Source organism: Artibeus jamaicensis, unplaced genomic scaffold (genome assembly GCF_021234435.1).
Source record: "Artibeus jamaicensis isolate MK-2021 breed Jamaican fruit bat unplaced genomic scaffold, CSHL_Jam_final contig_465, whole genome shotgun sequence".
In the NCBI taxonomy this organism is placed as follows: Eukaryota; Metazoa; Chordata; class Mammalia; order Chiroptera; family Phyllostomidae; genus Artibeus; species Artibeus jamaicensis.
Genome location: NW_026521843.1, coordinates 17212092 through 17235039, shown reverse-complemented (window position 1 = coordinate 17235039; position 22948 = coordinate 17212092). Strand labels below are relative to the sequence as shown.

The 22948-nt window shown below is 39.2% G+C and overlaps 1 protein-coding gene across 4 annotated transcripts in view; it reads right to left on the bottom strand.

Annotated features, from left to right (window-relative positions):
* LCLAT1 (lysocardiolipin acyltransferase 1) overlaps positions 1-22948 on the bottom strand; it is a 156422-nt gene that overhangs the window by 111797 nt on the left and 21677 nt on the right. Inside the window, exon 2 of one of the 4 annotated variants that reach the window (XM_037146602.2) lies at positions 7374-7468. The exons of 2 other annotated variants lie outside the window; for them this stretch is intronic. The gene's annotated coding sequence lies outside the window, so the exon portion shown is untranslated. Of the gene's footprint in view, positions 1-3652; positions 3676-7373; positions 7469-22948 lie in introns of those variants that run through there. One more of the 4 variants, XM_053667196.1, reaches the window with a different exon arrangement.

The following is a 22948-nucleotide window of genomic DNA, read 5'->3' as shown; positions in this document are numbered from 1 at the left end:
TAGGGGCAGAGTAAACCAGTAAGGAGGAGCACAAAATATGGATTATACAATATCAATGCACTGGTCGGCTGTCTTTCATATCTAAGAGTTAATACTCTGACATCAGTAATTTTCCCCTAATATAAATTATGGTACTCCCTGGAAGGCATAAAATACCACTGTTTATGGGGGCATCTAACAAGTAATTTGACTGGACAAAGAATAAAATGTCTTTCTTCCTATTTCACTTTACACTTTGTCAAAACAACACAAACTGATCACATTATTTCTAAATTCTATGGTTATATCATTACCTTTCTCAGACTTTTTAAAGTTACAAATTAATATAAACTGAATGAAACCACCATCATTTTGTCAAATAGTCAACTATCATTTATAGTATTTTTTTCTTTTAACGGCATAAGCACAATGAAGACGAAATGTAAATCAGTTTCTTTCCTACAATGTAGTCTTCACACGGAGCAAAGGGCAGTTTACCCACAGATGATTCATGGAATGTATTTAGTGGGTTAATAAATCCACTAAAATTGTATGCTACATATATATAAAAATATATAATTTATATGCATATATATATGTGTATTTTTCTGCAGAGAGAGCTACCAACTTTTATCAGAGGCATTTGTAACTCGAAGAAAGTTAAGACACTACTGCTTTAGAGAAATAACTATTCGTAGCCTAAAACGGTCTTCTGTTGTGAAGGAAGTCTGGAAATGCCCTTCATTCTCAAGAAATTATTTTGTGTAATTTTCATTTATGAAATACATTAATGAAATATCTGGGCAATGAGACAGAAGCAAGGATAAATCATATACAGTCACTATTCTTGAAAAAAACTTTTAAGCTGGGAAGTGAAAAAACCTACAAATTATTGTAAGCAAAGGTAGAAGTATTATAGATTATAGTATTACTTTATTTGTATTTGTTTGAACTAGGCTTTGTCTTAAAAATGTTTGAGATGTATTTATTTTTTAGTATTTCATAATATGAATTAAATAATTTTTATTCAAACTGTTTCATATTGAATCCATTAATACTACTGGTATTCTACAGCATGGAATTCTGGGTGAAGGCTACAAAATATAAAAGTTTTTTTCTGACTTATTCTGAAAAACAATCACTGGGTTTTGGTTCACGTGTAAAAATATATTCTGTACAAATAATAACACAATTATTATCTGGAATATCTACTCTGCTATTAAAATATTGCTTCTGTGACCTTTTTCTTCCCTAAACTTGTAAAAGTTAAAATAAATAACAGGTGAAGGAGGACTCTAGTACTCTCCCCATGTGTTCTAAAGGGTTTCAGGTAGCATGTTCTCACCATCAATAAATAAAAACACAGATGGAGAAATATGAATGCCAATAAAAATATTTCATTTGATAACAGAAGTTCATGAAGACTTAAGAACAGCAACTGATAATAATACTGATTTCTTAAAACTTTCTATAGAACTTATAAATGTAATTAGTCTATTAGATGAACAAAAGAGATAGTTTTTTCAGAACAGTATAATGCATAAATTACAGTATAATGCATAAATCTATGCATAAATGCATAGATTTGTAATCTCTAAAACCTGATTTTAATATCTCACTGCCTATCTCTAAAACCTGATTTTAATATCACACTGCCTATAAAGTCATCTGTAATGGGAAGTCGGTTGAAGGGGTTTTTGAGATAACTTAATTCCACTGGCTTGCAAAGTTTCCTGATATTCAAATCCTTCACTCTAAAGCCTCACCGAGACACAGGTGCCTGGACTCTGAGGGACAGGATGGAGGCTGCCCTGTGCTGTCCACACAGGCCATCGTTTGATGGATTCCGACTGGCTAGTCCCCATTTGTTTTTACTGTACATTTATAGTAATCAAATCATGCAGCCCCCCCAAAAAAATTTTTTTACCAGAAGTCTCATATATAAAACAAGAGCAGAGCAGCTCCGTTCTCAGCTGTCCTCCACCCCCAAACCTGACCTCTCACCCTGACCTGGACCTCTCCTCCCTCAGGGACACTAAAGAACAGCATTTGGAACCAGTGGCCCAGGCAAGCCCTTTATGTCCCAGACGATGCAGTGGAGGTCTAGGTTCACCTTTCCTTACTGCGAAGAGAACCCGGTGCGTAGACTGCCTGGGAGTTTGTTGGCTCTTCAGATGATTTTCACATGAAGTTAATCACAAACTCACATAATTTCTGAGATAAAAGGGGCCTTAGCACAGGCCAGGACTTCTTGCTCTCAGTTTAGTCCATTCTGCTTCTCTTTTTCAGAGACTGCTAATACACATGGGAGAGAGAGAAACACTATATAAAGTGCTTTATATAAAATATTCCTAACCTCACAACTCTGGAAGTAGGTAAAAGTACACCCATTCTACAGCTGAATAAAGTGAGCTCAGAAACATTCAAACATGCCCAGGCTATAAAACTGGCAAGGTTGTGGCAAAGCTAAGATTCAAACCTGCATCCTTTTCACTCCAAAGCTTGTACTCTTTCCAATAAAATGCATTATGTTTGGATAGCACAGACAACAAACTAAAAGAGAAAGTGAGAATCCATGAGCCAGGCAGAGGAAAACACCCAAACAGTACCAGAGTGGGAAGTGCCTGTTCACACAAGCACCCTAAGTTAGCAGCACTGAACTGGGGTTATAAAGAATGTGGTTGCCAACACATTAAGAAAAAAAAGAAATGAAATAACCTTAAGACCCACAAAACAAAGCCAGGTTTCAATTAACGAGGCATAGCTGCTGAATGTAAAGAAAGCTTCATGAACCATACTGAGAAAATTAATAAGGAACTGTTGCATTTAAGCAAAAGCATGAAGTCCAAAAAGAAAAAAACTACAAAGTCAGAAGGCTGCCACAAAAAAGTAAATTATACTCTTCTTTAAAAAAAAATTACCAAAAAATGTCTTTCAGATGTTTAACAGAACACCACAAAAGTATTAGTTCATAGTGCAATGTCTACCATTTAAATAAACAAAATTTCAGTTTTTCTCTAAAACATCACTGACCTTGATTACCTGGAATGTTGATGAAAAAAGAATTCAGTGTATATGTGCTACATCAAAAGCATCAAAGTTAAGTCCCTAGAGAATTCATTCCACCTAACTGATAAACTTCAAAAGCAACATTCCAGAAGTCAGAGGGGACAATGCTCCTCCCAGGAACTCAGTGGTGCGTGCAGAGAGAAACTGGAACCGGTGCTGGAGCACGTGGGACTGTGCCCCATCCACTCCAAGCACCTCTGGGACGGCAGGATGAACCCAGCGCTTCTCCCCGAGTCCGTTTCCATGTATACTGAAAATAATATTTTTACCTTCAACACAAGCCCACGTGGTAGATTATAAAATTCTCACGGCACCTATAGTCCGCAGGGGAATCAAGTACTCAGATGTGTAAACGGTTATAATAAAGGCTATGAGAGAATATAATAAATGCTGTTTATTGTATTGTATAACATATTATATTATAAAAATTTCTATTTTGTATTTTATTGTATAATATTATACTGCATTATATTGTACATTATATTATTATATTACATGTTGTGCTCTTCTAAAAGGCCAGACAAGTCCTCCATGACTAAGTAAAGTAGTGAGGCTAAAATAGAAAACTTTTGTATTGGTTTTGGCTCTTTGGTTGTGCGTTTACCTGGGGAATGGAGTGAGTGGAGGCAGGTGCTGGGGAAAGGACAGTACGTGTGCCACCCATGTCTCCAAGGCAGGAAGGTGTTTTCCGGGTTCAGCAAATGAAGTAAGATTCTCATTAGAGTTTTCATTATAATAACATACCTGGGTATATAATATAACTATGATGTCAGATCGGTAGGAGGTTCATCAGGGTAATCACTTCGTAAGTTACCTAAATGTCTAATCACTATGTTGTACACCTGAAATATCACTTATAATTGAAAAATAAATTTAAAATTCATAAATTAGTAATAACAATCATATACAAACTGCAGAGTATTAAAATAGGACCATCTTCTCTTTATGACCTTGGGGAGGGAGAATGCCAGGCTTTCAGCGAACACAGGCCCGTTGAATTTGGGGATCACACAGCACGATATACCGCTTTCCTTTGCATTCCTGCGTCTGACACTGTGGCAGCCCGTGAGAAAGAAAAGGCAGGAATTTTACAGAGGAAGCAATGAGTTTAAGCCCCAGGTCAATAAAGCCAGCACACCAGAGCTCTGGAGGTGGCTATGAACCTGTAGGATGTCCTCCAGAGTTGTTATACGGGTCCGCTCATCTACTGCCTACACACTAGCCAGCAAAAAGACCCCAAGTAACCCTGCTCACTTCCTGGGAGGCCTGTGGGTGCCAAAGGTTAAAGACACAGTGGTGCTGTCACTGCATCACACACGGCACTTCCCTCAGCCAACTAATTAATTCAGTAAGAGCAGCCCTGATACCTGATATGTATCTCTGCAGCAAGCGGCAAGTCAAGAATATTACCTCACTTAAAAACAAGAAACGCTGTCACATAGTTCATCAGAAAAACCGTGAAACAAGTTAAGTTTCCTGCCTACTGACGGCTCATATACCGCCCCTGGATTCACCGCGCCCAGGGTTCATCCCCTCTGACAAAGAGGGGCTTCAGAAACACCAGCCAGAGCAGCAGAGCAGCTCGCAGAACCTGGGTTCCCTGTTCAAACTCTACTACTAACCACACTTGTGTAATTCTGAGAAGGTATTAATCCCAAGTCCGGTCGTCCAACACCTCTCCTCTGCTCTTCCCCCACCCCTTCCTTCTTTACTCACGAAATGGGAAAACTGGGTCTCGCTTGTGGTTGTCCACGGAACAGCGCTTGCCCAACAAGCATGTTAGAAATGTGTTGTTCTTTGTTTTCTGTCTTCTAGCATACTCATACCTCATACTGCATTTTATTGTCCTTTATATTACAGTTTGGGTATTATATTGACTTATTTAATTATGTGGGTAAAAAAATCAGTAACTGCCCTGGCTGGTGTGGCCCAGTGGATTGAGTGTTGGCCTGCGAACCAAAGGGTCATCGGTTCCATTCATAGTCGGGGCACATGCCTGGGTTGCAGGCCAGGTCGCCAGTAGAGGGAGCACAAGAGGCAACCACACATTGATGTCTCCCTCTTTCTCTCCCTTCCTCTTTCTCTAAAAATAAATAAATAAATAAATATCTTAAAAAAAATTTCATTAACTGTGAATTTCATTCCAGGACACTAAAAAAAAAAATCACAAAATATTTATTATGAAGAGGGGACTTTGGGTTAGATAGAATTAAGAATTAATTGACTAGAAAATCTCAAAGGTTCTTTCCAGTCCTATAATTTACTGATTCTATTAATACTCTGAACACTAATAATGAATGATAAAGTCAGTGTACATTATGATTTGTGGGCAAGAACAAAAAATACTAAGTCTGTCTCTGCACTTGATTAAATAATTAAATTTGTAGAATAGCAATTCTATGACATTATCTAGGATGTTATTTATTGCAATACTGTGTACTTTACTATTAAGAAAAAGAAAAAGAAAAAACAAGGTTAAAAAATCACTATTACTTTATTTTTAAGAAAAAGAGAAAATGGTAAAAAAAAATCAGGTTAGCGATACAAGTTCAAAAGGAACCCCTGCCTTGGCCGGGTGGTCCAGTTGGCTGGAGTGTCATCCCGCACACCAAAAGGTTGTGGGTTCAATCCCCGGTCAGGGCTCATAGGGAAGGCAACCCAGCAGTGTTCCTCGCTAACATCAGTGTTTCTCTTTCTCCCTTCCTCTCTCCACAATCAATAAACATGTCCTCAGGTGAGGATAAATTTTTTTAAAAGGCCCCAAGTTTGATAAAAATTCAGCCCATATGTCCAATTATCAATTTAAAAAGTATTTATTAAAAAAAAGTGTTTTATGAAATGGACATAATGTGAAATGAATCCTGAAATATCAAGATAAAGTTGCATAGATTTGGTTTATTCTCCTCCTCCCCAAAACAGAGAAATTGTGATATATTTCAAATGACATTTATCAAAAATTATTAAAACAGAAAAGTGATGCTTTATGGACCAACCCTCCCGCCACCAGAAGCCTGGGCGTGGGAGGAAGGGAAGAGACCCAGACAGCAAGAGGACATGGTATCCATTTACCACGCCTCTGTGAAACTTACTAGAAACCATAATTTTTATAAAGTATATATTCTTTAAGAATCGATAGAATATCTACTATGGGCCACGCCACGCACACATGTGCAGAGACACACACATGTGCAGGTGTATTTATATTTTTATATATGATCCCATTTGGTTGCCATAACAACTCATCGAGGTAGATTTTGTTGTCCACTTTTTCTCATGAAGAACAGGAGGTTAAAAGACATTAACTAACACAGAGACTTCCAGCAATCAGGGCCTTGTGCAACAAAGGCCTTTTGAAAATAAGCCTAAAGCTCTAAGTCAGGACAAAAAAGTTATCAAAGATTACACAAAGCTGACCCCATAAAAGAATCAGTTAAGCTTCATCCACGACTTCATTTTATTTATGTAACTATTCTGTATTAAATACTTCATGCCTCTATATGCTAAGTCCTTTCACATACATTATCTTACTTGATATTTCTTGTATTTTATCTCTGTTGATATACTTGATAAGATATTTATCTTTTGATGGCCTCCACTAATCCAAACATAAGGATGGAAAGAAAAACAGCCCAGTGGTCGCTACGGGTCAGGGAAAGAATGTGACGTGAAGAGTTATGGGCCCAAGGGAGTCTGGGTGAGGAAACGCTCCGATACCCCACTGTGGTGGGCGCTACACAACTGTACGCATTTTAACACTCGCAGATGCACACCAACAGAAAAAAAGGCAGTTAAAAAAAACTTCCACTGCATTTCCTTAACAGCGTGACACGGAAAATGGTAGGTACAGAACACGTCTCCCAGACTTCACTTCCTTTCAACGCCACGGAGGATGCTCCTACTTCACAAGATAAAGTAACTTTGTGGAAACACTTCAGTCCTTAGTTCACTTTTTATGGAGATGCTAATGAAACAACTACAAACTTATCTTCTTTAAATCATAAGTTTCTCTTGATGTGAAATGTCTCTTAACATTTTTAAAAAATCAAGTTGTTATAACAAATAAAGACTTTATGAAAGTAAATGCCTTCCAAATTTCTTTATGAGTTTCACTTCATGGAACTTGGTATTTAAACTAAGTAATAAGTTTCTACTGACGACCATTTCAAAGTCAGGAAGGAGTAAGAAAAAAATACTGAGTATCTTCCTCTACAATGTGCCAAGTACAACTGCGTACTTTTGAAACTGTCTTATCTCACTGGATACTCTCTTGATCCCTGGGAGGGAGAGATTTTCCCACTTTTGTGAAGGGAGAATACGGCACTCACCAGGTTAAATTACGCAGCCCATGGCTCCGGGGCCGGTGAGACAGTGGAGCCGAGACAAACCCGAGCTTCAAAACAAGAGCAAACTGCAGTGTGCCCTGTGAGGGGACAGAGTCACAGTATGTGGAAATTTATAAATGGCATTAATAACCTGTGCAAAATACTGATTTCTCATCTCTAAAATAGACAGCTGTCAAGTATTTGCTATGTTACATAAAATTCTCCCAACCAGGAAGTCTGAGATGATGCTAACAAGCCAATTTCATGTACTGGATTTGACTGAAAAAAACAAAACAAAACAAGCTCTCCAGTGTTTCTTGTTACCAACAACTAAAAATATCTAGCATTTTAAGTCAAGAACATAAGTTATTAGTGATACCCACCACAACAGCAGTGACTCAAGGGTAAAGTGTCATAAACCCCAAGCCTTTTCTTCTCCCTTCAACTTGAAAACTTTGAGTCTTTCAACTCAAAGACTCCAAATTCCTAGAACACAGGGTCTTCCACAGTCTGCCCAAATTTCCCCAGCTACCCAGCTTCCTAATGCCCCACTATAGCCATGGCCGGACTCCTCCTGCTCACTAAACTCAACGTGTCCGTCTTCGCGTCTAAGTGTCTACTCAGATGCCCTCTTCACTGCACTTAAGGGAATTCACTCCAGCTTACAAGACCAGCTTAGTTCTCTCTCCCTCCAGTCACCCTTCCCAAAGATTAGTTTAAAACAATTTCCTCCTTCCCGCAGGACTCCCACAAGGCTTATTTGTCCGTCCATGGTAGACACAGTTATTGAATCAAACTAATACTTATTTCATTTTTTTCATGTCTGTATTATTTCTACAGGACAGAGACCTGTGAGATCTATTCTTGTATTATTTATTTACAGCATCTCATACCTACTGGTAGCCAGAAAATACACACATTTCTTAACTTAAGGTTACAAACTAATTAAGGATGGTACCTAAGTGTATATATATCATATATGTGATATGTATATATCTAACTAATGCTTATTAGGCCTAGACAAAGCATCATAGTTTCCCTTTCAGAAAGAAAACTTACAGAACAGGTTATTGTTCTGACAGCTGACACCTAAATGACAGCCTCTCAGCAAAGAAAATCCAACATCCAATTCCATATTTCCTTTTGACACCACTCATTTAAATTGTAAAAACTTCACTGGTTGTCCTTTGGCCATATACACTGGCCGCAGACATTCCTGCCCACTGGGGCCACACCCTTCTCTCTCACGTATGACTCTCCACGACAACACTACCCAAAAAAACAGAATGTGAGCCATGATGTAATTTGTATAGGAAAACTGATAAAATTAATTTTAACAGATTAACCAAATATCTAAAATACCATTTCCACATATAACCGACTTAAAGCACACTATTACTAAGCCACTTTACATTCGTTTCTTTCACACTACATCTGTGAAATCCACCGTGCTTCTCCATCTGCACCAGACACGTGACAAGGGCTCAGTGGACACCATCTTGGGCTGTGCAGCTTAACCCGCTTCTACACTCAGGAGTGTGTCGTGCATACTGACGACTACGAGGGGAGATTGGATCTATAAAAAAAATTTCATGCTGCATTAAAATAAATCTGTTGAAAAGTAAAAAGAATAATTTAGGATACATTTGTGAGTTCAAAACCTCAGTCTTGTTCAACAGGAAGCACTTCAAGGTCCCAGTTTCTTCAAACTCTTTGTTACAGATGAAGAAACCCAGAAAAGTAAAGTAACTTGGTATATCTGTATAGGACCTCCCAGGAAAATCTCCTTCATGGCTCCCAGGCCACCTAACATGAAACATCAGGCTTACCCACAATTTAGCCAAACCCTGATTATCTGGGTTTGAATGCCAGATGTGCCAGTTAATAACTGTGAAATTTCCAACGGGCTACCGCTTCAATTGTAAAGATAGGGGCAACAGCAATACCGGCCAAGACTTGTGAAAATCAGGTGGGTTAATTCATGTAATATGCTTGAAGCAGCAGTTGGTGGGCACACAGCACACAGTAAATCCTGGTTATTATTATCACTACTAAAAGTAAACTGATACAGCTAGATTAAGATCCATCACATAAATTAGATGCAAATGCTTCATCTGAAAGATAACAATGTGACCAGCTCCCTGCAACATTTTAAGAGTAATGGCTGGTTTCTTGTGCACAAGCAGGTGGCTCTCTTCAGGGCAGGAAGAGGCCACAGGGCACTCGCCAAGCCCTGCCGTGGGAAGACCTGCAGGCGGAAGGACCCCTTCCTCCTTCCCCGAGGCACCCTGCCTGCGTGGTAGGAAGCTGTGAGGCTGCTTCCTCCATGGAGCAGAAACCCATTCTTTTCCTCCCTCGTGGGTCTTAGGGAGGCAAAGAAGAAACACTACATTTGCTTTTATTTTACTCACTCCTGTGAATTACATTCTCTGATTACAATCCATTCACTTAGAAGGAGAAAAAATATAGCTTTATCAGATGTACTTCTGAAATACAAAATTCATTTTTGCTCAGGCTAAGATACTTGCCAAGGTCACATAATGACTTAGTGGCAGAGCTGGACCTAGTACCACAAAGTCAAGTGTTCCCAACTCCAAACTACAGTGGGCCACTTCATGACTTATCAATGCAAGGGAAGACTGCTTGTGTGGCAAAGAGTAAGTACAGATTGAGACAAAGTGATTTTGATGGTTTATTACATGAAATACATATTTAGAATCAATGATTTTAAACACTGCAATAGAATCTAAAGAATCTCCTTAGGGTCAATGGGATGCTGCCTTTGATGAGCATTATTTAGTCCCTTATGGAAATACAGTAATGGCATTAGAAAAAGACACTGAGGACACAATTCAGGATGTTGAGAATGTAATACTAGCAATGCAGTGACTAGGTATATAATTCCATTCGGAAGCTAACACAACTGTGCAGCGACTAGTTATATAATGCTGAACTCTAAGACCCTTTCTAGCTCTAAGAGATCTCTTCCTAGATACTTAGAACTTAAGTCCATGCGGCCTAGGTGGGTGGGATCCAGTTAGACTTGGGGCACAAAAGACACACTCACTGAGAGCTAAAGATTGATTCCAGAGGGGAAAAATGGAAGATGATATCTAAGAGCCAGAATCCGAAAAGTCAGGAGCCAGGGAGGCAGCCTAAGACGGCCGCTCTATTTTGAATATAAACTATGAAAAGGAAACAGAAAGCAAGTGTGACGCTACGGCAACGCTCTCAGGCACCTGCCATGTTGGCGGGCCAGGCGGTGGCAGAGTCGGCACAGGCTCGGCCCCCGAGACTGTGCATTTATGAGTGTGAAGCAAACCTTACCTTTCTCCCCAAGTGGATAATATTATTGCTTTAGCAGCAAACAATGAAAACTGCATATACACGAGCAGATTTTAGTGTTGGAATTTTTACTTACAGCCAAAGTAATCAGATACGAGTTTGCTCATATTCTTAATGACCGTTGTGCTTCGCCGTATCCAAGTCTACCCGGACAAGATGGATTTGATTTGCTGTAATAACTGCGCCCACATAACCGAACCCTTCTAAGGAGAGAGCATTAGGAATAAAAGGGATTTTCCGGGGCTGATGCTGAAGACCTTTAAAAGCTTTGGCGGTTTCGTTTGCGGTGGTTTCATTGAGGTATAATCCACACACCATAAACTTCATGCACTTGAAGCCTGCATTTCAGCAGTTTTAGTAACTCACAGAATAGTGTGACAATCACCGCAACCAGTGTCAGTGCGTTTTCACTGCTCTCTCCTCTGGCTGGAGGGCACTTGTGGTGTCTTCCATTTAACAGCTCTTTTTGCGGTAAGTCACACATTCCTGTTCACCTGACTCAGGTCCTAGCCCAAAGTCACTTTCATGGAGAGACCTCCCCTGCCCGCCCAGCTGAGAACGGGGACACCAACCCAGGACAGCACACGCACCAAGCATCAAACTCCCACCTGCCACCCCCCCACCCTCAACCCCCACTTTGTTTTTTCCAGATGTAGATCACACTCGGCATTCCAGATGTTTGACCTGTTTACTGTCTGTACATTACAAGAAGGCAATTTTGTCTGTTTTATTTACTGCTGTACCCCCAGGGCCTAGAACGTGACAGGTTATAAAAGTCTAATGTTTGTAAAAGGGGAAAAAGGGAGAGGGAGGTGAGAAAAGGAAGTGGCCTCACTACTTCGAATTTCACTAGTTTGTAAGATCTTTGTTCTCATATATTAAATCATGGGTTTTCTATAACATGTTTCTCCTTTAGAATGAAAACCTAACCAGAGACAACAAAAATGAATGAATTTAACCAAATTCAACACCAGTGCAGACACCAGTATCTCTGCCTTATTTTAAAGATCTGTTGCCAGCGTTTTACTCCTGTGGTCTTTGCTGAGTGCCTAACCTGTGCACCAAAGAGAACACAAAAGAAACACCAGACACAGCCACTCCAGACACGCACAGATTAAATGCATGTTGCCTTTTTTATGTGAATAGCAAATACCTAATAAGTACCATACAATTTTGAGAAAAAAAATAATCGAAGTGAAATGGAATAGTTAGAAACCTCCTCCCAGAAGTAAGCACTGAACAGTATTATTAAAGCAGGTAAAACTGAGGTAACAAATTTCAGAACCCAACTTAACACAATAGTTTATTTCCTGCACGTGTAACAGCAGAGGGGAGGGAGGAAGACTCAGGCTGGTGGGCACTCTCTCCCACACAGTTCTTCAGGAATCCAGGTCGCCTCACTGTGGCCCCGCATCCCCCATCCTCCACACTGTGGTGCCCATCCAGCAACAGAAGAGAAAACACAGACAACCACCACCTGCCATTTCCACTCACGTTCCACTGGCTAGAACTCAGCCACATGGGACACAAGAGCTACCTCCAGGTTCAGGAAGAGGAGGACAAATTTTGGTGGACAGCTGGTAGTCTCTGCCCCAGGGGGATCTGAAATGAAGCAGGAAGGACGGGCAGAATGGAACCGGGAGTGAGGGAACCACATGAATGAAAACAAGCAAGTCAAAACCAAGCAGAAGTCTACTGGCTACATTCCGAAGAGCGGTGAGAGAAGACGAAGCTGGCTGGGTCGACGGTTCCCGGGTGTACACGGAAGACCAATCCCAATACATGTCAGTTTCCATAAGGAAGTGAGAAAAATAACTGCAAGTTGATGACTTGTTAAGAAGGCTAAATTCACTGTATTACAATTCAATTTTCTGCAACTTACATACAGTGTGATACCATAAAGTTACAATTTCATAATTTAATTTCTACAATAAAAATGTTTTTAGACATGGCGGTTAAGGCTATCTACAGTTCTAAGATAATGCTCTTTCCTTGATATAACAGATTCAGCCTTTGTCCTGTAAGCAGTGGAGATTTACTTTCACTTTTCCAGTGTTTTTGTATATTTTTAATGCTTTAATATTTTCTAACAAACGTGTATTGCTTTGGAAACTAGAACGGACTTCTTGTCCTAAACACATAAGGGTTATGTCTAAACAAATAAGGCTTAAAATATAAAAAACAGGAGCTACATGAAAGTGGGCAGAAAGTTTAACATATGTAAACTATGCCCAAAATACATGCTCCAAAGACTGAAAAAAACCCAGCGGACTCTTTGGTACCCAAGTACTAACTTTTAGATAAAATATATAACATTCATTAGAAGTGTTAAACTCAAAAGAGGAATTTTTAAAAAATAGCAAACAATCTGCTACTGCATTAACCCCAAATGTTCTTTTTTGAGTTAAGTACTTTTAACCTAAAAATGGTATAATCTTTTATTCTAATTTATTTAATATAAATTGAGGGACTGTGAATTATCATTGAAAATAGCAATAAAGCAAATGCTGTTTTTACTAGAAAAATTCAAATGTCATCATTTAACTCTGAAATAGCAATAAAAATTTTATTTGGAATAAAGAAGTGTTAAATTTAGACACTAAAGAAGTGCACAGTCAGAAACTACCATGACCAATGGAAATATGTGCTTATTAAAGACAGAAAACTAATTCCCAGTCTCTACCAAAACCAAAGCTTTATAAAAATCACTTTTTCTACCTTGGCCCCTATATATTTCTTAATGGCAAGAGTTGAAAAAGACGACAGATCACAGCATGCCTCCTTAAAAATGGAGAGAGAGAGAAAAACAGCTGTCAGAAGCATTTAAAGGGTGCATATTCCGTTTAGCGGAAGCCGGCTTACCAAGTTCTCATGAAGGTCAGCCACGCATCTTCCCCGGGAGCTCAGACTGACTTATGCAGCTAAGGGACGACTAAACCAAGGGAGAGCAACCAGGCAAGGAAAACGTCTGCTGAGAAGTTTGAAAGTTAACAGTTTCCGATAGTAGCATGTATCTCTCACAATAATGCTTCCCATGGAAAATAGTCAAGTATTCCTGGTGAAAGATCAGCCTAAGTTAAGCAGAATTATTATCAAAAACCACTTCTACCACAGAGCAGTCTGATAATGTTTAGATAACATAATTAGTCGGCCTCTAAAGAACTTTCCACTTAACTGAGTTACTGGTTTTTTTTTAAATTTTAACACACAACATGCTATTACCATAGTAAAAGATCTGTGAAGTTATTTCTACAAAAAGAAAGAATTTCAGTTCACGGAAATCCAATTTGCCACACATCTGAAAAATGAAATAGTATTTGATGAATAATTCAATTTAATTATTTTAAAATGAGCCACTTCTTTTAAAATGTCTGGCAAATGTTACTAAATGTTACAGCCTTAGGCAAACATGCACATATTAAACACCCTTATCCTACCAGTGGGAATCATATTAAAATGGGTGACTAAGATTTACTAAATGTATGGACAAGCTTTAGCTTTCCCCTAAGTTCTGGACAGAGAATTGAGATCTGCTGTCCTAGTGCCATTATCTTAAAATTACAGTAAAATAACACTGGCTAATGGCAAAGCTATGAGTTATATGATACTGAGAAAATACTAAATCTTAAAATAAGAGTCTCAAATCTAGGGTCACAGAGTACAATCGGAAGTCCCATAAAGTAAATCAACTTGAAAAAGAAAAAGAGACAAATAAAACAGAAGTCATCATTTCCAAATGAGGCCTGTAGGCGTCAGAACACCTGACTTGGGAGGCTCCGATACTCGCTCCGACCGGGCTGTTAATGCTTAATATAGTGTCAAAAGTCCTTTCTGGAAAAGTCCCTACAGAACCTTCCACGAGCACACTCCATTAATTACCCTCAATGAATGGTAACACAGCTTCAAACTTGGAAAGCGAACTTCGATTTTTGAAGCAATTACCAGTCACACAGGCACTGCTCTGTGAGAATATGATGGATCATCAAGCAGAGTAATGAACTTGGTCAAAACGAGAGGTAAACGTATGCGATGACAGTTTTCTTATGAGGCAACCCTGGAAGGTGACACTTCCCAAAGAGACTGCTCTCCGCACACGCACACTTCACAGCTGGACGTCAATGTAAATCAGCTTCACCACAAATTATCACTCAATCCAACTCTCATTTCACCAATGAAAAAGCTAAGTTTCTAAGGTAAAGGAAATTGTCCCAAATTACCTAAGTATTTTATTTAGAGCCAAGCTAAGGACTAAAAGTCAGGTCTCCTGAATTGGCAAATTAATCACATTTGGAAAGCAGACCCTTCAGTAATACCCCAGTAGCGACATTAATACATGGTGTACTCCAAAGAATATATGAATGTGCTGTCATGGTACATTATGGTACATTACCACATGATTCTAAAATGTAAGTAACAGCATCCCCAGTGACAGGACCAGACAGGCACTGCATTAACTTCTCTCTAAGCAGCCCTGCTTTCCACACTATTATGGAAAAACAAACTAGAGAATTTTTAAAATATCCAAGTAATTCCTATTTGCTTTCATTTAACAACAGGAGTGCTTACAAAAAATTAAATTTATTATACACATTTTAGGATTAAGTTGTAGCCAGTGCTAATTATAACATGCCTGGGAAAAAAGATTAGCCTACACTGATTAAAATTCTATTTATAAAGGAAAAATCCAAAACCACAGAACCAGTGCTCAGTTTAGAACAAGAACATGCACATAACTGCCAAATGTAATCCCTGTTTAGATGTCTCTCTTGCTGAAACACTGTAATTACAAAAAACCAAAATGAATTTTTAAGTGTTTCAAAATGAAACAGTCCTTGCATGATTTTCAAGGCTTATAATTACTTTCCTGAAAAGGTAAACACTCCAAGTTCCAACTTAATATAACACTAACTCTAGAGGTTAACACAGACTGCACCTTCGATTCTACTCTAAAATAGAGGTCAGCTATGAAATCCAGAACCATTTTAAATGCACAATCGAATGTTAACTAAAGAAAACACATTTGGAAGCAGAGGCCCATGCTAACTCCCCGCTGCCATTTATGGACAATGCAAAACCCCCAAGCTTGCTGAAAGGGCTTCTAAGACTGACTCCTCATACACATCAAGTGATTGTTTCCATCTGGCTCTCATTACAACTTGCAATTATTTTATTGGCTTGTCTGTTCTCTCCTCTTTGGCCTGTCCGTCCCCCTGGAAGTTTAGTTCTATAGCTCTACAGTTGTGCAGACCATGCTGATATCGTTCACTGCCACAGCCTCAACGTTAGACCCAGCACATTTGGCAAGAACGTGATTACTGCTTGTTGAATGGCTTAGTATTAAAAAGGAGAAAAGGCAAATAAACTGCCAGACCATTGTATATTTTTTCAGGAATTCGAAAGCAGTTATAAACAAAAATGTTTCAGTTTATGAAAATGTCTTTCAATTACTAATCCTTTTACTACTTTTAAGTTGATATGGGGTCCATTCTATGTGAGAGTAACAGCACAACACACATAAAAGGAGTATAATAAAAATAATGCTTCAGAGAGCATTTTCTAGTCTCCAGTGTGTTTCAAATGCTTACCTCAACTGAAATACCAAAGGCAGGCATTATTGTGATTTTACAGATACAATCATTAAGATTCACCGAGGTCAATGAATTGCCTAAAATGGTTTTTCAGTCAAACAGATGAGGCTTGAATGCAGTTCTCCTGGTTCCCAGTCCAGTCAGTCCTTGTTTCTTTTACTTTTTCTATTTTGTGTTTTCTTTAGGTGCATAAAAATTTTCAGGCTTTTTAAAACTAAAAAAAAGAATAAAGTGTACAAATCCAAAGTGTGTAGCTTGACGAATTTTACACAGTATACCCACATCAACACAGAACATCGCTTGCGACCCAGAGGCCCCCCTCTCTCCTGCCGCCTCCCAGTCATTAACGACCTGGAAGGTGACCACTAATCTGACTCCCAAGACCACAGTTAGTCTTACCTGGTTTTTAACTTTATTTGAATGGAATCAATAAGTATTTACGCTACTGCATCTGGTTTCTTTAATTCAAAATTGTGTTTGTGAGATTCATCTATATTATAAAGTATGGCAATGGCCCATTCTTTTTCATTGCTGCAGAGTACTTCCTTATATAAATGTACCAAAATTTACTTATTCTACTGCTAGACATTTGAGTATTCCAGGCTTTAGCTGTTATGAATAATGCTGTTATGAACATTCTTCCTTTGTAGATGAAGCAGCTAAGGCCCAGAAAGGAGAAATGACTTAGTCAAAGAAACACGGCAACTGGACAACCCGGCCAGACCCCAGAAGGCCTCATTTTCGCTTCTCTACATGAGATGGCCGTCAGAAGTCTGTCTAGCCCTTGAAGACTTCTGTTTAACACTCACACTGTGCAACAGCACGTCTTTAGGCACAAACACTGTGCCGTATGTCACTGTACTTTCTGATGCCCAGTTACGTCTCTGCAAACTTTAAAAATAAATGGAATCTTCCCTAACTTCTGTCGGTCGGCGAGAATATCATATTTGGGGTAGAGGTTGCTGATTTTCATACATATCATTATTCCACAAAGGTTTTATCTAACTTACAGTCAAATAAAAATTTGCTTCCCAGATTAGACATGTCCCACACTGGGAATTCTATCAAAATATGAACAGAGGCAATGGTCCCAGATTGTGAGCAGGTAGAATTCCAAAGCTTTGCATTTAAATCAGCTGTTGGGAACTCAGAGGCATTTTCTTAAATTATATGCTACATAGTGATAAGGGTTTCAGATAAGCCTACAAAAGTCAACTTCACTCAAACGTATCTGAAAATAGCACTACTAATAATACAGCCTTTAACCACTGTGAGTAAAAACCTAGTTTGGAGTAATGATTTATAAACTGTATCTTAATATCCCAATCTCTTGTATGAACTCTCATAAACTGTGGGAGACCCACTCCAATCTCCCTGGCTTTTTTCCATATACCCTGTGACCAGCTTATGCCTCTATTTCCATCCCTCACCAATACTCTTCACTCTATGCCCCCAGATTCTGGGCCACAGGATTCAGACCATAATTTATCCCATAATTCCCATCCCTTAAATAATCCTTTGAGATTTTCACTACTAGAAAACCTTTGGGAGGAAAAAGGTAGAAAAATAAAAACAAACAAATAGGAAGGAAAAAAAATCACAACAATCTCAATAAATCCTAAAAAGTAGTTATTCTGTTTTCATTGAAAGGCACAAGAAGCCACATGGAATTTTTCTAAGCCCCTACTTTCACCGAAATAGCCCTCTACACTTTTTAAAATGCTACACTAGGCACCTTTAAGTATCTCCCCTTCAAACAGTAAAGTCTGCTATTTCATTCTGTTCCACATTCTCTCTCATTTCTCACGGGGACCCTAAATGGAGAGATGGAGGGGCACGCTGACAACGCCAAGTCTTTGCGTGCACACTGAACCCAAATACGGGGGAGATGGGGCCTAAGGAGTGGTCAGGCCACTAGGGTTGCCGATTACATCTGTAACTTACTATATGCAAGTTGGGGACCACATAAAAATGCTCTGGAACAAAGAAATAGGTTCATAAACTAAGACCAGACAAGTTTCCAGAAATTAAAAAAAAATAACTACCTTATATCATACCTTATAAAATCCCTTTGTGTTTCTAGCTTACCCTATCTTTCCAATAAACCGACCGCAGACGTATCCTTCATTGTCTCTGTACCACTGTCACTGACCCGAGTACAGATGAGGAGAACCTGGGGTTATCAAAACCCAGCTCCTGATCTGATGAGCTTAACGCACCAACAAATGGAGAAATCAACATCTACCTAGTCTTCGTGATGAAAACCAAAAGGAAAAGCGCTACACTGGCCTTAAAATCCAATGAAGACAGTAAAAGACTCTGAAAGCCAAAAGAAACCTAAGTCATTAATGCCCTCAAAAGAAGTCTCTAACACAGAAATGAGCAGTAGACTCTCTAACCTTTAAAAAATGGATGTTTTCCAGAAAGTAAACTAGGAAGGTAAGACTGTATCATTCCATCAAATAAGTCTTAAAATAATAAGTACCATATGGGCCAAAAATCTTACGCAGACTAAAAAAATTAGGTACAAATTATTAAACAACCACATCTGTGATCGAAGGTCACAAGAAACCACATACTTAGTGCTGCAATGTAAAGATAATATATCCAAAAGTAATTATTATAGCTTGATACAGACAACTAAGTGTCCTATCAGAGAGCTGCCAACAACTAACAATGACCTTAACCTCTCCACTACTATCTGATACAAGCTGGTCCTGGTCCTACCCCTTACTGTAGGACTTGGGGCAAATTATTTAACCTCTCTGGATCTCAACTGCTGGAGCAGTAAAACAGAACTAAAGACAGTAGCTACTTCATGATTTTGTGAAGATTAAATAACAAAGGCACACTGTTTTGAGCAGCAGAAGAACAAAATAAATGTTCAATAAAGGTTACCCACTGATGGTTTCTCCAAACTGATGAACACATGTTACTTGAAGTCGCATCCATGACTTAACACTACCTTGGAAACTTTCACACCCTCAGACTGATGGCTAATGGCTCTTATGAATCTAGAACCTCGAAGCTGAAGAAAACTGTAGACGTCCTCTGGAACAATTACACTTTATTCAACAATGAGACTCCCGAGAGATTACTTCCAGGGGCAGAGACTCGCCACCTCAACAACACACACAGGAACAGTTCTAATTACTGGAATGTTCTTTTTGAAGATTTCATTGTACTGATTACTGCCTCTCATAAACTTATATGAAGGCTGAATTCACTAGAGGGCATCACAATATTAGGAAAAATTATCTATTAGACTGAATCACGAAAAGGAAAGAATCATTTAACATTTATTCTGTCTAGTAGAGAAATACCGCATCCAGTTGTATAAAGCATGCATGTTGATTTAAAAATTATTCTGTTTAAATATACATTAAGATGTTCAAAAAGAATTAAAAGTAGATTAGGTTATAAAATCATAAACACTTACATGTCCTTATATATATGATGATTCAGATCCTTATAAAGCTTTTTCCAAGCCCACAATAACGCCTCCCAATTTTAAGCAAATTAATCATCATATACTTATTCAAGCAAAGCATACAAAACCAGATTACATTTATTGTTGCTCCTTGTGGTATACTGCAAGTCAACACCAGCTTATCATAAAAAGACCCAGTGGCAAAAAGAAAATTTCCAACTTCTGTAAGAAAAGCCAAACCTGGATCTCTGTATAACCAGCTATTTAAATTACCCACTTAAAACCAAATTATCTTAAAATGTGCCATCACTTTCAAAACAAAGTCATGGCACAACTGTAAAGGTTCATCAGGCTTCAGGAGGGTCCAGAAGAACTGTCCTCGGACGTCCTCTAACTCCTGCTTGTCACTCCCACCAACACGCCCAGGAAAGACCGCGGAACAGCAGGCACTGTTCCCTGCGCACCCTTTCATCGCGTCCGTTCCGAGTCTTCGTGAGGCCGCCCAACTCTCTAGTTGTAGGTAACAGGTGTGCGGACCCTACGCCGTCAGGCAGAGGTTTCAACTGACTTCTCTGACTGCTCCCTGGGTCCCCCTCCCACAAACCATTTCTGAATTTATTTCAACATTCCTTAACTTCATATAAATTTGTGGGCTATTTTTTTTTAACTTTTCCTCTGAACCAGTTATACCATTTGTCTAATTCCCTCATTATGAATTAAATAAAATCCTCAAAGCAGCACTGGCTGGTATAACTCAGTGGATTGGGCACTGGCCTGTGAACCACAGGGTCACCTGTTCGATTCCCGGTCAGGGCACATGCCTGGGTTGCGGGCCAGATCCCCAGTTAGGGGCATGAGAGGCAACCACACAACCACACACTTCTCTCTTTTTCTCCCATTTTTTCCCCATCTAAAAATAAACAAATAAGATCTTTAAAAAAATCCTGAAAGCATGTTTATCTTTACGCCATTATATTATCTCTTGGCACATTAGTCAACTTTCTTACCACTGTTAAGACATTATTCAGTACTTAGATAAGACATTATTCAGTACTTAGATTACCAACACAAAAAGATACTACGAACTGTGAAGATGAACTGAACTGGAAAGGTCCATCTCTCCATGTAAATTAATAACCAGACCCCGGGCTTCTTTAAATACCCATCCCTTCTGAATTTCTAGGGCATGAATGAAGTCATGGGCACTGAATGAAGCACGGGAATCAGGTTTCAGAATCCGCAGAGCTGAATGCAGACCACAGATAATGGTGAAGCCAAGGAATAGCAACCACACCTGCTGCCGTTCACCTCCACCATCCACCTAATCATCCCCTTGAAAGAGTTAAAACAACTGAGGACAGCAGTCAGTTTAAAAGCAGAATTCGTGTGAGAAGACACATGAAGAAGCATGGTCATCTGCTGAAAGTTTCTGAAGTTTGCCAACACTCTGAACAAGTCCACGTTCCTCTCCATCCATAAAAGTAGGGCATTTTCACGTCACTTCAGAAGAAGTCAACACAAAAGTCTCTGTTTAGTTTCATAAGTTACCAGGAATAATTTATGTAAAAGTCTCCTTCTCCACCATCGTGGTCTGTGAGGCTGATTCATCTTTGCCATGTCTTTTCACAAGACCTTCAGGATCATGAGGTTCCTGGCCAAGAAATTAAAGCAGAATCAGCCCACTGCCCAACGATTCGGGTGAAACCTGGCAATACAATCAGGTACGACTCCAAGAGGAGACACTAGAAGCACCAAACTGGGCCTAGAAGGAGGGCACATCGGAGCCGGCCGACATGCTCTCTCCGTGCTGCCTGCCTCTGGAAATCACTGAAAAAATCACTACCGTCTGGGCAGTTTGGCGTTTTCGTTGGGAAATTACTGGAAAAATGATTTTTCTCTGCTGACTTTTTTTCTGCAGTAGTAGTTTGGTTCATTAATAAATGTGAGGGCACTTTAAAAAAATGTATGTAAAGGGATGAGAAATATATAACAAAGTCAAAGAAGATGTTCCAGATGCAAGTGACCCAAATTCAGGACAACTGGGTGGCCTCTAAGTCCACCAGATTCTTCTCCATACACCTGCTCGTTTATCCCTGAGACACTAAGTAGAATAAAATAAAAGAATCCTAAAATATATATGTACACACACACACCCCACACATATTAGATAGAGAGCGAGACCAGGCAAACTATTTTCCAAGAGAAAACCCCGCTCTCCACTGACTGGTGAGGCCATGGGCGTGCGGTACACAAATGACAACTGGTCGTTGTTATATTCAGAGATAAGAAATCGCTTTGCAATTTTTTCAATTCCAGAGAGAATGCTGAGAAAGGCATAATTCTAGTTTGTTTAATGCAAAAGTGGTTTTAGGCAACCCAGCAATCCAGAGCCTCTCTCTTCTCCTCGTCTCTGACACGAAAGTCTCATTTAACATATTAACCAAATATGACATGAAAGAGTCCATTGTAAGACAGGAGAGGGGACAAGGCTGCCAAGGCTTACAGAGCAAAATTATTCTAATAGGGCTCTTGGGTTTTTCCCCCAAAACATACTCAGGGAAACTTAAAATATCGGAAATGAGAATGAAAGAACACAGCAGACTGCCTCGCTGCAAAATATATTTCTAAAACCTGGCCAATCAAAAATATTTTGCATAAAACTTACCTGACTATCATTATAATACCTATAAAGAAGACAAGTAATGAAGACAGTTTACCAAATGCAAGAATAATGTGCATTCTGACTCTAGGAGCACTTCCGTTTTTTACAAGAGAAGAAAACAGGCTTTCATTTTCCGGAGCAACTTGCAGCACAGCCATTGGTCCATTACCTTTCCTCCTGTGCAGGCCTCAGAAAAAGAAAATTATATTTACAAACATTTCTTTCAAGTCAAGGAAGAAATGAACACATGAGAAGTTATTAAACTTTAAAAGGCACGATCTGAGCTAACTCTGTTTTTCCACAAGCCAATGGTAAAAAGCGAAGCCTTGGAAGTAGACGGAATCATCAACTGGGACCCTTCAGAGTCTGAAGGCTCCGTCTCCCTCCGTCCCTTTCTCCATTAAGGCGTTCTGTCCATTCCTGACCACGAAAACGCTAAATGCAAAAATCACTACCATCTGAACATTTCTGCTGTTCTCAAATTTGAGACTAGTTCCCATAAATTAACAAAAATGTTATAGTTTGAAAAGTCCTTTGGTCAGCTCAGGTGACA